Here is a 12,387-nt window from a genome sequence, read left to right on the forward strand (position 1 = left end):
TTTGTTAACAAAAGTGGACAAAAATGTAAAACTAATAGAAATAGTTCAAATGAATTTTTGACGTCTATAGCCGCCAATGGCAGTGAATGAGTTAATAAAAGCGGTGTCCAAAACTCAGCCTTTAGAGCTAATACTGGTATTTAAAAAGAAAAAAAAAACAACAACAACAAAAAGTCACTGCAGTGGTGCACAATCCCACCGTGTGCACAAAAATGCTATTTTTACACTTGGCGCTAAAGCTGGCCGCCATGCACGGCTTCTTGGACGTCTGTGCTCCACTGACTTTTGATTATGCAAATACTACGGCGTATAAATAAATTAGGATAATTGCGGCACGCTTTCAATCGTCCTTGCAGATGAAAGGGTGTAAATAATATATTTTGTGCCGCTGCATTATTCATCTTTGACTAATTACACAACAGTGGCGCGTACGCTCCCAAAACGCTAATGTTTTCCACTAAGCACTTATGTATGTCCAAATTGTTCAGTCCCCTGTTTTTCATTTGAGAATTTTAAAATGTCTTAGTACCAGCTTTTAAACATTTGGAAATGTGGAACGAGCTCCTCTCTGTATTACACGGAAAGAAGAAAAAAAAGTCGATGAAAAAGCCTTTTTTTGTACTGAACATTTCTTGAGCTGCTTTCTATGAAGCATGCGATATACAAGCCCGGTTACGTTTGGCATGCAGCAAAGCATTTGAAAAATATATGATGGTGTTCACCATTTAAATTATACGGCTGCTTGGACTGGAGGGCCAGTAGCAGTGCTTATGGAATAGTGAGCAGGAGTTGCTACGCTCGCATTAGCATCTGGCCCTTTTATGTAAATTTGATGAGAAAGGAGTCATGCATATACGCCCGGGCGGGAGATGTACTCGCCTTAATATCCTTATTAGAGAGCTGCGAATCAAATATTTATAATACGGGGCGCAGGGTTGGGATAGAGGGGGGGCTGTCCTGTGTTGTCGAGCTGGAGGAAGGAAGCGAGGGGACGGTGAGGAGGAGCTTGGCTTTCTCCACGCGCCGCCTCAAGGTGCCACCATCTTAAGGCGTTTGGCGGGAGCACTCGCAAGGAGGGTAGAGCTAAAATGTCCGCTGGCATCGACACGCGCTCGCTTGCATACACGTTGGGAGCGTGCACGTTTCCGAGGCGGAGGTGCGAAAAGTGGCATATTCAATTATAGCGGTCGGCCACTATGCATGCGGAGCGCTTCATTTGCATGGATTAACGTTAGCGGATTATTGTCACCTGTGTGATGCCAATGTTTCGCGCACACGCCATTAATTAGCTTGCTAAGCTAAACGCTGATTTGAAGAGGCCTGTTCATTTCAGGCTTAACCAACATATTTTGTACGTTTATCTTTATCAGGTATAAAAATAAGCAAAATAGGCTTTTATTTGTAAAAACAATTCTGCTTCTGAATTGTATATATAGTATTATGTATTTTCCCAAAATATTAGAGGTGTCAAAATGTGTGCATTAATTTTGAGTTCATTTAAAGTTCCTTGAACGCCTCTTTCTTGGAAAACCTGTTCTGGGGGAATTCCAGTTCTCAACGCAGCGGACACGTCCGCGTCAAAATATAGCAGTCATAAATGTGATAATAATGCATATATTTGTGGAGACTGGGCTCAAGTTGTATTGTACAATTTTAGAAATGTGCAGAATTTTACAAGTTACTTCATATTAAAGATTAGATAGAAAAATGCACTGAGCTGTCACCAACGTCTTACAAATGTAATTATGCCATCTAGTGGCAGAAAAATTACCAACACAAATCTATATTATACTAGTTTTTCACAGTACAGTACATATTTTTAATTTGAACTAAATGTTATGATTATTATGAAATTACTGTATCAATGACAAAAATATGCAGCCATATTTCTATTAGTTTAATTTTTTTTCCACTTTAATGTTTACAAGAGTATGAAGACTTAGGAAATTTATTTTAGTGTACATTTTATTGTGCACTTAGAACAGACATAAAATTTGCGATTAATCATGAGTTAACTAAAGTCATGCGATTAATTCCGATGAAAAACTTTGATCGCCTGACACCCCTACAAACATATAAATCGTCTGTATTATAAAGGATGACACTATCAAGCAAAGGAAAGTAGCGCTGTCACGATCGGATATTTTTAGAATTGAATAATCTATCGATTATTCAATCGATTAATCGGCTAATTGGATTCATTTGAATTTTGTATTAAAGTGAATTACAAAATCATTTTCCCCCCCCGATTACTGTTTATTAACCAGTGATTGCTGTTTATTCTTAATTACTTATTATAAAAACATAAATCCGCCCTCTACCCATTCTTACTGTGCCATACACACACACACACACACACACACACGGAGGCCGACCTCCCCTATCAGTTAATTATCATAAAAGTGCTTGCTTAGGCACACACACACACACACATTCATATAACTGGCACAAACACATCGTTGAGCCACATACAGCTCCAGCATTAGCATTTTCTTTCATCTTGAAGTGCTCCTAAGGCAACGTATGAAGAAGAATGTGCGGGAAATTATTCTACGCGAATTGTACGTAGCATACAATGTGCCTATTTTTGCACGCGCACGTAAACACACGACCCGTCACATATTGAGACTCATACTATTTGATTGCATATATTGAGTATTGCAGGTTTCCATTGATGTCACCGGGTTACATTTTCTTCCGCCCTTTGCATGGATGATTAAGTGTAAATCAGTTGTGTGGTTTTGCATGCACATTATCGAAAATATAACCCCCCACCACTTCGTCTCTCCGCCTCTGCCATGATGATGAGTGTTACGGGCGTGCTGCCAACAAAGAGACAATAATTAAACGGCTGCTTGTTTGAGCCGAGCGCTTGCTAATGTTACTGGGAAGGAAATGAGACAGGCAGCAGGGGGAGGGGGGGGGGGGGGGGGGAGTGGACCTGTAATTGTCCCCGCAGGTGTTTAGCCTTACTTTAGTTTCCTCTTCGAAGTGTTTATGAGACGGCAAATTTGACGGTTTTCCATCCTGACGTTTTCATGGAATCGTAGGACGACTTATAAATAAATAGCACTGGCGAAAAAACTGTGAATGGGGTGCACGGAATGGGGTGAAGGTGCAAGAGATGGGATGAAACATGCCACACAAGCCGCAAGAGAATGAATGGAGGGAAAATGGAGGGAAGGTAGGGTGGGAGTGCAGAATGGTTCCCCCCCCAAAACCCCGCCGTAGGGCTACACGCACGCACGCACTCACGGAGAGGTCGGCCCACACTGGGGAACGAGAAGAATATGTTTTAGATAAAGATGTCTGACTGTCAGTATGTGTCATTTATTGACTTCTTTGCTCATCACAGTTGGTAGTTTACAATTCTTTCTCTCCCATTTTATTTTTTACCGTGTTTGTATTTGATGATCTGAATCATGAATAAAGTATCAATCAAACAAAGCAGGTGTGTGTACGTGTGCATTGTATTAGAGGAGCCTCAACTTAACGCAAAGCGAAGTGACAAATTCTTTCACTGCAATATTTCTGATTATTCTTTGTATCAGCACCACATTAACTCATTCACTGCCATTGACGGTTGTAGACGTCAAAAATTCATTTGAGCTATTTCTATTAGTTTAACATTTTTGTTCCACTTTTGTTTACAAGAGTATGAAAACCTAGAATTGTTTTTATTGTACATTTAGAACCGATATAAAATTTGTGATTAATCATGAGTTAACTCATCATGCAATTAATTAAGATTTTAATCGCCCGACGCTCCTAATTTTTAATTGTAATTATTTGCATGACTACACTAGTTAACTCACGATTAATCATACATTTTATATCTGTTCTAAATGTACAATAAAAAAAAATCTAGGTTTTCATACTCTTAACAAAAGAGAAGAAATGTTAAACTAATAGAAATAGTTCAAATGAATTTTTGACGTCAATAGTCGTCAATGGCAGTGAATGAGTTAAAAACCAAACCATCCATCCATCCATCCATCCATCCATCCATTTTCTGTACCGCTTGTCCTCACAAGGGTCGCGGGAAAACCAAACCAATTTTTTTAATTAAAAGAAAATGTAGAATATTTCTTCTACTAAGCTATAGTTGCATCTACATTCAATGCAACTGTAAACATTCTAATAATTGTAGCTAAACAGCATGAAAATAAATGTGATGGGGCACTTGCTGGAAATAGGAAAATAGTTTGTTATTGCCATGGCGATGACCTCATCCAGTCTACAAAATTTGGTAGACAAGCCAGGATGCCAAATGTTGTTAGCATTATTAGCAAGTGTTCAAAGTTGTGTGCAGTACTCATGCTCATTTCTTGGGACGTTCAATACTGCTTTTACCAGTGTGAGTGTTTACCACTTGAGGATTCACCGATACCGATACCTAGTACCAATACCGCTAGTACATTTAATACATAAAAGTTCCCCAAAGAAACAATGACAGAAAAAAAACAATCTATATATCCCAATATAGGATTGTCCCTTAAAATGACAAGAAATGGCAATTTGGTATTCTACTAATTTTTACTTGCTAGTTCCTGATTGTAAAACAGCCACAAGAGGGCAGCCAATACCGGTAACGACCATGGTCGCGAGTATATAGATTAGGGATGTAAAGATATCCAAATGTCACAATACGATATTATAATAATAATATATAATTCTAATTTATAATTAGTATGGTCACCACCCTCCGCCATCTTGAATTACTTATCATTAGTCTATGTACCGGTAGTTCATAATGCTATGTTTGGCTAAAGCAGGTGAAAAGTAACGTTATTTTATGCATATGTGGTGCTTTAAATATCGTAGCATGACGACGACGATATTGTGGCAATTTTAATATCGTGATATCACGATATTGCCGTTATTGTGACATCAGTAATACAATTGAAATAAGGTTGGGTATCGGCCAGATACACAAACCTGGTAGTACTTGCCCATCCCTACATATGTAATTATACGGACTTGGTTAGCGATTAGCATAGCTTATTTAGCTTCTGGCCACTTTTTAACTGTAAGGGACGGTCGAGGGCCCCAAATATATGTATTAGCATTCATGCTAACATGAATTTTAATATTTTGAAACCTTAAAATCTGGACCTCACGCAACTTTCCCTTACTTTAGCTAAATTGCGATGCTACCCTTGTTGTAAACATTTCCTTTTGTTAAACATCCTCTTCTTTCATTTGTGCAGCGATTGAAGAAACGGAACTTCGGAGGACGCCATGCGGCATGTGGACATCAACGTGATGTTTGGGATTTTCTTTTCACTGGACCTGTCTGAGGTAAGCTACAACCGTGAGGTGGTTTTTCAGTATGATTATATTGACTCAATTCCAAAACAAATTTAACAAAGTGAAAAGATGGATGGATGGACGGACGGACGGATGGATGGATGAATCAGCATTTTTGTGTCCCCACCATGCACTTGGCTCACATACATGCACCAATATTTGGAGTACATTTTGGAGTCTATAGTTGCAGATGTCCCCTTTATCCCTCTTATGCCAAGACCTGGTCCTGACTATTTTTGTCAAGTAATACAAAAATCACATAAAAGTAATGTATCAAAATAAACTTGAATCCTAATTCAATTTGTTTTTAACTCACTGCCATTGATGGCTACAAACGATTTGTATTCATTTAAAAAAAAAAAAATCCCACTTTTGCTAACAAGAGTATGAAAACCTAGAAAGAAAAAAAATATTGTACATTTAGAACAGATATAAAATTTGTCATGTCAAAATTTGAATCACCTGACGAGATGATTACTATAAATTAGGGGCGTCAGGCGATTACAATTTTTTTTTAATCGCATGACTTCAATAGTTAACTCACAATTAATCAAAAATTGTATATGTTCTAAATGTATAATAAAAAAAAATCTAGGTTTTCATACTCTTGTTAACAAAAGTAGAAAAAAAATGTTAAACTAATAGAAATAGTTCAAATGATTTTTTTGACGTTTATAACCGTCAATGTCAGTGAATGAGTTGACTACCAGTATACCGTAGTCACTGAGCCTGGTTGTTTTACTCCTTTGATCTCATCTACAAACTAATGCTAGGCTCAAACACATGTAGTGTGATGTGCCCGCGTGTGTAGTGTACAGTCGGAGATGTTACTTGTGGTCCGGTGGACATGGGAACAGTTGCTCGCATGCGATTGCGGGCACGGGCACGTCTCGTGACCGCTTTCCGAGCTTTGTAGTTTATGCTCAAGTCTGGAAGACAAGGAAGCGGAAGCAACACTCACACACACGCACACAAATACAAATGTGCAGAAGTGATTTAAAAACATTTCCTCCGGCTGTGGAAATCCATGCGGCAACTCTAATTGGTCTCATTTATGTCCCGTGGAGGACATACTTGGTTTTCAATTAGGCACCGTCCGTCATTATTACATGTTAAATTTGATGTCACTGAACAGAGACAAATCACTTTAATAAGTCCATCTGGTCAGACAAGAAATGTTTATTTGTTCGTCACGGTGGGTAATTTAGGACGTTTTTGTCAAATTTGAAAATTTGTCACTGAACCAAGGAGAGGTTTAGATTGAGATCAATTGAGATAAGGCACGGGCTGTGAGCACAACAACCAAGTAGGAGTGAAATACACTCACTAGTTATAATATTAGGTACACATGCACAGTTGAAGAGTGAGGTAATAATTAAACAGTTTTGGTTTATAAATCCACTTCATGCCAAGCTTCAAGATCAATATTAACTCATCCACTGCCATTGACAGCTATAGAGGTCAAAATTTCATTTTAACTATTTTTATTAGTTAAAATTTTTTTCTCCATTTTTGTTAACAAGAGTATGAAACCCTAGAACCCATTTAGAACAGATATAAAATTTGTGATTAATCGTGAGTTAACTAGTGAAGTCATGCGATTTAATTACAAATTTTAATCGCCTGATGCCCCTAATTTTTAATAACATTTTCTTAAAATCTATTTTTTGATTTTTAATAATGTTTTTTTTTTAAGAATTTTTTTTTTTTAAATTATGGGCGTCGGGCGATGAAAATTTTTAAACATAATTAATCGCATGACTTCACTAGTTAACTCACAATTAATCACACATTTTATACCTGTTCTAATACCCCAAACAATTCTAGGTTTTCATACTTTTGTTAACAAAAAGTGGGAAAACATGTTAAACTAGAAATGGTTCAAATTATTTTTTGACTTCTATAGCCGTCAATGGCAGTGAATGAGTTAAGAAGCAAAGCCAGACAGCAGCACCTTTACCAGTTGAATAGATTTGATCAAACTGGTAATCAAAAGTTGATGATGCTTAAGAAGGTTGCTATGCCAACAAATGAGCTTCAATGCGACGATATGACAACCGTGCCTATCCTTGCACATATTGTGTGTACTGTATACTGTCTATATGCAAGTCCCAAAGGCATTCATGGTACCAGAGCGAGGGGATGATCACGACAAAACAAACTATCAACTCATTCACTGCCATTGATGGTTATAGATGTCAAAAATTCATTTGAACTATTTCTATTAGTTAAAAAAAAAAAAAATCTACTTTTGTTTACAAGAGTATGAAAACCTAGAATTTTGTTGTTGTACATTTAGAACAGATATAAAAATTTGTGATTAATCGTGAGTTAACTATTTTGCAGTCATGCGATTAAAAAATATTAATCGCCAGACGCCCCTAATTTTGAATAATCTTTTTTTTATTCACGGCTATTAATGTCAAAAATTAATTTGAACTATATATATTAGTTTAACTTTTTTTCCCCACTTTTGTTAACAAGAGTGGGAAAACCTAGAATTTTTTTTATTGTACATTTAGAACAGATATAACATTTTCGTGACGGCCCTAATTTTTTAATAATCTTTTCTTTTCTTTTTTTAATCGCGTCAGGTGATTATAATTTTTCATTTTAATTAATCGCATGACTTCAATAGTTAACTCATGATTCACCAGAAATTTGATATCTGTGCTAAATGTACAATATTTTTTTTCTAGGTTTTCATACTCTTGTTGATAAAATTGGAAAAAAAAATGAAACGAATAGAAATAGTTCAAATGGATTTTTGGCGTCTATAGCCGTCAATGGCAGTGAATGAGTTAATTTGGGAGCATGGTATTTTAGTCATATAAGCAGAAAGTGTCATACATTTTTTGTGTGCATAATATTGTAACAGGCAGTGTTTAAATTGGTGAGTTCACTGCTGAAAATATTTCTTCATGCATAAGCATTGTCAAAGCAACCATTCAAAACCAGATGGATCTCGATCTTTAAAAGGCACACACACACACACACACGAGACGTACCCCAAACATACAGCTCATTTGACACTTTTTTTCTACTTCAAATAATAGCTGACCGTCACTATCTCCTGCCAGCTTGCAACCATCAAAGGCCAGCTTCTATATATTTCCTATGTGTAAGCACATGCGGGTAAGATAAACAACATCAGAGAGCAAAACAATGCCAGCATGTCGTGGGCCTTAATGGTCAAAACACAAACACCGAATAGGTCAGAAAAACAAAGCTTGAAATCTATAATGATCACTATGAAATTATTCTAAAAAAAAAAAAAAAAAAACTTGAAATGGGAATTATTTACGAAAGGAGCAATTTTTTTGGGCGTGACTGATTTAGTGTAGTTCCCATCTATAGTTCTCCTATTCATATGTCAGGTAAGTCCGTATTTCATGCTTGGATGAAGTACTTTAGCCACGTAACGTCCTGCCATTGCTCATGCGCCTTAGTGATAACACAATGTCAATTACATGCAGAGAAACCTGCGCAAAAGCATCCACAACATCACCCCCCCCCCCCCCTCCCCAAACCCCACCCAATTCACTATTATTGTGCTTTATACAACTGTAGCTTTAGTGAAAATGCTCAATTAAAGCAGACACAACAGCGGTTAACAAACACCATCTTCAAATCCAAGCAGCTTTCAGCAGACTGTATCACGACGCGTTTTTTTTTTTTTTTCTTGTGCATCACCACACAAGCAGAACAAAGGATATGCACATTGTGAAATCATGCAAATGAATGCAAATCACTAGCAGCAAGGAATAGCGCGGGGGGGGGGGGGTGTTGTTGCACATGCACAGAGGGATGCTAGTGTCTTTGTACACAAGGTGTTGGACAAACCTGCTCTATAAAGAACACCGATATTTAGCTATTTATTAAGTACGGTAATTGTTCTTATGTTTAATCGCTATACAATGCTCTATGCGATTTAGCTGTATATTCCAAGACGCTAAAAATGCTAGAATAAGAAAGCCTGCCTGCACTGTGTGCGCGCATGCATGTTATGTTAGGATGATGCAATATGTTGAGAGCAGCACCTTAGTAAAATACAGAGCACAAAAATGATGCAAATATAACTCTTGATTTTTACAATCCTCTATACATTATTATTTATTTATTTTTTACTGGAATCAGATCTCTATGAATATTTACAACAACAACAAAAAATAGGCAAACCTATTTGGGTCTCTAAATGTCACGTCACTTTTATTATAAACAATACACCTTCATTTTTATGAGTCATGTAACATTGTTGCTCTGTGCAAAGTGGATTTTATTAAAAATGATATTGCGGATATGTTCTAGGATTTGGCCATTTACTTCAATTGAATATAATCCAGATCATAACAATAAAAGGAATGCACTCTTATTTTTACTAGAACGCCTTCATAGCCATATTTGGATAATCGCACCTATCTAATTTTCAACACTTCATACACAGACAGACTTAAGCAGACGCGATATGATTGCCGGGTAAAGGAGAGGCGTGCGGTCACAGACGAGACATTGGCAATCGTGCATAATGATGTTAACATTCCCGCATGTCTAATGGGGTGGATATTGCCACAGAAGGCGGCCGCTCGCCGCTCCTGCTGCGTGTTGTTCCGAGGTGTAAACCTTAACACTACATAATGATGCATTAATTGCGGCCTGTGCCATTCGTCAGCGTTTGGACTCCGCGCCGAGGCTACTGAAAGGCCCAGGATGTGATCGTTAATCTTATCAGATTATGCATGACCACGCCGTGCTGTATTTTCAAGTCTGCGAGCATTAAATTGTGCACGCACCTTGATACTGTATGTTGGAGAGGAAAAGCTGCAGTTAGTGCCTCTCTAAATGTGAAGGTAATCTAATCAAAGCATCTTCAGCCTCACTAATTGTGTGAAGGCTGGAGGGATTTACACTTACGGTATGTTGTTCTACGCCAAACACTTTAAATTATTATTATTCCACCCGTTTTTTCAACATTTTTAGAGATTACACATTTTTCCCCTCCTACTTCCACATTTCAATTCCAAGTATTTTAAATTTCAACATTTGAACTTGAACTCATTACACTGGCATTTTAATCGAGTGTTACAATTTCAGCATTCACACGCAATTTCAACATAAATGCATTGTCTATTGATTTTGTTTTCGTGCGGCTTAGTTGGAGGAAAAGTAGCAGTGAGTGGCTCTCTAAATGTGAAAGTAATCTATTCAAAGCATCTTCAGCCTCACTAATTGTGTGAAGGCTGGAAGGATTTACACATACGGTATGTTATTCTCCATCAAACACTTGGTATTTTTTTCCCAATTATTTTTATTCCACCCATTTCATTTTTAGAGATTTCACATTTTTCCCTCCTACTTCCACATTTCAATTCCAAGTCTGACAATTTAAATCTCAACACTTGAACTCATTACACTGACATTTGAGTCGAGTGTTACAATTTCAGCATTCACACGCAATTTCTACATAAATGCATTGTCTAGTGATTTAGTTTTTTGTGCGGCTTAGTTGGAGGAAAAGTAGCAGTTAGTGCCTCTCTAAATGTGAAGGTAATCTATTCAAAGCATCTTCAGCCTCACTAATTGTGTGAAGGCTGGAAGGATTTACACATATGGTATGTTATTCTACGCCAAACACTATTTTTAATTATCATTATTATTTTTATTGCACCCGTTTAATTTTTTGAGATTTCACTTTTTTCCTTCCTACTTCCAACATTTTAAATCTCAACACTCGAACCCATTAATTACACTGACATTTTAGTCTCGTGTTACAATTTCAGCATTCACACGCAATTTCAACATAAATACATTGTCTAGTGATTTTGTTTTTGTGAGGTTTAATTAGAGGTAATATGCAAGAACCCCCCCCCCCCCACCCCAGCCCTCCCCACCCACACGCACACAGTGACTATCCATCTTCCATTTGCTTTTCCAACTTGCCTCTTAATAGAAAAGACACCAAGGCGAAGGGGAGGGGGACGTGGTTATGAAAATGGAGCGCATGCAGGAATCATAAAAGATGGAAACAAAGGGGGACAGACAGCAATACACCGAGAGGGACAGGCAAAAGATGAAGCTCATTTTCCGTGGGCACCCAGTGGCGTCTGCATTGCAGATCGCTGAAATCCCCCCCGAATGCGTCCCTGGGCTTAAGGGGGGGGGGGGGGGGGGGTGAACAAGGGATGGGTTTATGCTGTCTCTGCTTTGGTACACTTTGTTTCCTCCCCCACTAAAATATATTTTCTGTCTGCATCAAATGTCAAGTTAATTTCCTGGGTGCTATGAGCGATATGTCCTCCCCTTCGGTATTTGTAGCAGGGTGCCGAGCGTGCCACAGTGTGCGTGTGTGTGTGTGTGTGTGGCGGACAGGGGCATGGCAAAGAGAGAGATGAGGGTTGCTGAGGGTAGCTTCAGTACAGTATCTATAAATTGGCTCCATGTGAAGGGCTGGAAAAGTGTGTCGAACGTGCACATGCATTGATATATTCATGTGTATGTGAATGTGTGTGTGCGTGTGTGTAATAATATGATCCAATTATTAATAGATGCTTTTGTCAGTGTTCCTGTTCCCATCTGCCTGTCCTTATTGTGCATTCATATGTTCAGCTCCTTTAAAGGTTCATCTGAATCGAATCCTGCACACACACACACAGAAACACACCCAAATGAATGCTTAGTAATTCAATACTGTGACAAAAAAAAAGCAAAAAGTGTCCAGAGTATTCCACAACAATGCAAGGTAGGGAGATCCGCTTTCTCCGTAACAGAGCTGCACTTCTTAGCCGCCAACGAGAAGATCGAAAGCTTATTACCAGCAGACATATATACAACATTTAACCATTTTGCTTGGCAAATATGTCGTTGAGGACCTCAACCTATAACCAGAATGGGTACATTTTAATATTTTTAATATTTACTCACTGCCTATATCATTAGGTATTCTTGCACAATTGCAGATTTGTATCACAAATCCTGCCCTTTTTTTTGATTGACACTGTCAGCATTGTATCAATTAATTTATGAATGTACATACTTTATGAATAGTCTCTCTCTCTCTCTCTCTCTCTCGCTCTCTCTTTC

General features: G+C 37.9%; 1 long non-coding RNA gene across 3 annotated transcripts in view; it reads left to right on the forward strand.

The window, feature by feature from the left end:
* Positions 1-12,387, forward strand: part of LOC147173502 (uncharacterized) — a 46,901-nt gene that overhangs the window by 13,057 nt on the left and 21,457 nt on the right. For all 3 annotated transcript variants that reach the window (XR_015094777.1, XR_015094776.1, XR_015094775.1), the window contains exon 2: positions 5,211-5,301. This is a non-coding gene — a long non-coding RNA (uncharacterized LOC147173502). The remainder of the gene's footprint in view (positions 1-5,210; positions 5,302-12,387) is intronic.

This window comes from Leptonotus elevatus, chromosome 5, assembly GCF_054856555.1.
Source record: "Leptonotus elevatus isolate MCC_2025b chromosome 5, RoL_Lele_1.0, whole genome shotgun sequence".
NCBI lineage: Eukaryota > Metazoa > Chordata > Actinopteri > Syngnathiformes > Syngnathidae > Leptonotus > Leptonotus elevatus.